The following is a 3,916-nucleotide window of genomic DNA, read 5'->3' on the forward strand; positions in this document are numbered from 1 at the left end:
TATGCTCTTCAAAAGACTTCACCAAAAGAGTCAAAAGAGAACCTAGAGACTGGGAAAAAATTTTTGGACAGTACAAGTCAGACAAAGGTCTAATCTCCATAATCTACAAGACATATTCATGTACAGATGACAATATACTTAGCTAAGGGCTTAGATACTTCTCTGCTTGATATACATATCTTTCTTTTGCTCTTGAAAAGACAGGACCCAGGTAAAACAGAAGTATTGGTTATTAGAGGAAGACTTAGGTAGAGCATAAAAAACCGGTTGTCATCATGAGGATCCCATGTGTGTCAGAATAGAACAGCGCTCCACAGGGTTTTAATGGCTAATTTTCAGAAGTAGATTGCCAGGCCTTTCTTCTGAGGTTCCTCTGTCTGGACTTGAACCTCCAACCTTTTGGTTAGCAGCTGAGCATGTTAATCATTTACACTACCCAGGGACTCCATGTAGAGACTAGGGTGATGGTTTGAAGAAATAAGCTGAAACCATGTGGGAACTTTGAAAATAAAGTATTATAGGAAAGAAAATAAATAATAAGTAGTTAATATTACCTACTATGTGCCTTCACTGGGCTGTCTCTCATAGTAGATACAAAAATAATATAGTCACATACCTAGATAGCGTGCATCTCACCATCTATTAGAGAAGTAATGTAATAACATCTGAAATTATTAGAAAATATTTTAGTACTAATTAAAAGACAAAACAGTGGTCAGGAGAGTTTTTATGAAACTGAAGGGACTTGAACAGGTATTCAAAAGATTCAGAAGTGTGGAAGAATGGAGAAAGCCATTACTGGCAAAGGATACAGCATAAGAAAGTCTAAGTGAGGTGGATGTATTTATTTCCTAGGGCTGCTGTAACAAAATACCACAAACTGGGTGGCTGAAAACAGCAGAAATTTATTGTTTCACAGTTCTGGAGTCTACAAGTCCAAATTCAGGGCATTGTTCAGGCTATGTTCTCTTTAAAGGCTCTAGGGGAAGATCTTTTGTTTTTTCCCTCAGCTTCCTTGGCTTACAACTGCAGCATAGCTCTGTGGTCGCATGACAGTCTTCCCTCTGTCAGTCTCTTTGTGTCTCTTCTGTCTTACAAAACACTATCTAGCTTGCATTAGGACCCACCCTCATCTGGTATGGAGCCCTGGTTGCACAGTGGTTAAAAAAGCTCGGCTGCTAACCAAAAGTTCTGCAGTTTGAACCCACCAGCGTCTCCGCAGGAGAAAGATGTTGCAGTCTGTTTCAGTAAAGATTCACAGCCCTGGAAACCCTACGGGGTAGTTCTGCTCTGTCCTACAGGGTCACTATGAGTCAGAATCGACTCAACGCAATGGGTTTGGTTAGTTTTAATCTGGTATGATCTCATGTTAATTTAACTGATAACACTTCGAAAGACACTATTTCCAAACAAGGTCACATTCATAGATACCAGAGGTTAGGACCTCAGCTTAAATTTCGGGAGGACACAATTCAATCCGTAACAAGTTGTTGTTAGTAGCTGCCAACTCATGGGGACCCCATGTGTTACAGAGTAGAACCGCTTCATAAGGTTTTTTTGGCTGTAAACTTTACAGAAGCAGATTGCCAAGCTGTTCTTCCACAAAGCTGCTGAATGTGTTTGAGCCTCCAACTTTGAGGTTAGCAGCCAATAGCAAACCTTTTGCACTACCCAGATTCCTTTGCATAACAAGGTTGTTGAAGAAAACACTTGTGACGTAGGGAAAAGGAGATCAGGGAGGAGACTAAAGCAACCGAAACAGCACATTCGGTGATACAACGTTGCACCCTTCAGGTAAGAGGAAACTGTACACCATAGCTGCGTGCTTCTCCATTCTATACTTGTTAAACTTAAAACTACAGATTGGCCTGTTTTCCCCAATTGTTCTTTGATTGAATGGTCCATCTCCAGGAAAGATTGCTATTGATAATTGCTCAGAGAGGGAAGAGAAGAAAAAAATATCTAAATAATTCAGTCCTCGTTTTAAAATAGAATTTTTCAAAATGGCGAAGCTGTTTTAAAAATACAGACATGAAGCAATCATTATTCTTCTCACTTTGCTCAAAGGACAGTGGCCATCCTGTGTGAGAAAGGGAACACGTGTGTCTAGCATACTAACTGGCAGAGGCTGCCAACCCCTATTTCTCCTGAGACTTGGAAGCTCCAAGCTTGTGCTAAATGGTATCCACAGTGCACAGTCAAATCTTGAGATTCGTGTACACTAAGCTGGATGCCTCCCAACCCTGGGAGAGATAAGAGATGAACTCAATTGCATAGTTTTTAAAAGCCAACTTCAATGCACCTATTAAAAGTAGAGCCACACCCTCTGCTTTCTGAGAGGACAAATTCAATTTCTGTCTCCACACCTTAGTAATAGTCCCTTCTGCTTTCTCCAAAAATATGCAGCAAGGAAGTTATTCCCACTATGTAATTTATACTTTCCTGGAGTTGATCCAGGGGCAAGGTGACATTTGCTCGGTATTAGTCTTCAGGTTATTGACAACCACGTCTCTATCTTATGTGGATTTGAGTAGAACAACCGCACATGAAATATTGATGTGGTAACTATGATAACTAACGATGACTATGAAGACACGTGGCATTTGCTCTCTAGTCCTCTGACATTTATGTTTCCACTCCGGCTTTTTGACTCACGCTCACACTGCTTGGCAGGAGAAACTTGTCTGACCTGGTGACAGTGACACTGTATTCTGGAGAATCGTTTGCAAGAAGTTAAATCCAGGTAAGAGATAAAGTGCGATTCTCTGCAAAACCTGCGTCTGTTGGAGCAAGCGCTGCTCCCTGCCGGGACCTTTCAGTAGAAGGAATCCCACGCAGAAGAGTGCATTGCTCCAGTGTTTATGCATGCCACCTACCGGCACACACCAAATGTATAATCTAAGATTTGGCACAACTTAATCCCAGTTCCAGAATAGATAAGAAAGCTGACAAAGTCACAATCCGATCAGAATAAACAACACCCACATTTGCTATTTTTACAATGATTTAAATTTCAAAGATGTCTTTTATTTCTTCCCTGGAGAAAGGGCATACTTTTTAAAACGTGTTAGTTTTATAGAGGTTTTTAGAAATGGTCCTTGGTTTGGGGCAAAATGGAATTGAAGATGTATGTAATGAATATTAGTCAGGTATTGTTTTGTGGACTAGATAGGAAAGAGAAAGGGCCTGTGAGCTAGATAATAAAAAAAAAAACCCACTGTCCTCCAATTGATTCAAATTCATAGTGACCCATTTGTGACAAAGTAAAACTGTTTCATAGGGTTTTCTTGGCTGTAATCTTTACAGAAGCAGATGGCCCAGCCTTTCTTCTATGCCAGCGCCACTGGACGGGTTGGAACCTTAAACCACTTGTGCTACTCAGGGACCCAGAAGGGACTAAATATGGTAATAGTCGTTGTTAATTGCCACAGAGTCAGCTCTGGCAACCCCACGTGCAACAGAGCAAAATGCTGCTGATCCTGCACCATCTGCATGATCCTTGGTATGCTTGAGTCCATTGTGGTAGCCACTGCGCATTTTGAGTGCCTTCCAACCTCGGGGGCTCATCTTCTAGCACTATATCTGACAGTGTTCTGCTGTGATCCATAGGGTTTTCATTGGCTGATTTTCAGAAGTAGATCACCAGGCCTTTCTTCCTAGTCTGTCTTAGTGTGGAAACACCACTGAAACCTGTCCACCATGGCTGACACTGCCAGTATTTGAAATACTGGTGGCATAGCTTCCAACGTGATAGTAATACACAAGCCACCTTAGTGTGACAAACTGACAGATGGGTGGTGGATGCTAATGGTACTAAAGAAGAAGGACAAGAAATATAGCAGAAACATTGCTGCATAATTACTTTTTATTATAATTGATGTGTTTTTCAGGGAATGCATGGTCAACAACAAAAGAT

This window comes from Trichechus manatus, unplaced genomic scaffold (genome assembly GCF_000243295.1).
Source record: "Trichechus manatus latirostris isolate Lorelei unplaced genomic scaffold, TriManLat1.0 scaffold00071, whole genome shotgun sequence".
Classification (NCBI taxonomy): Eukaryota; Metazoa; Chordata; class Mammalia; order Sirenia; family Trichechidae; genus Trichechus; species Trichechus manatus.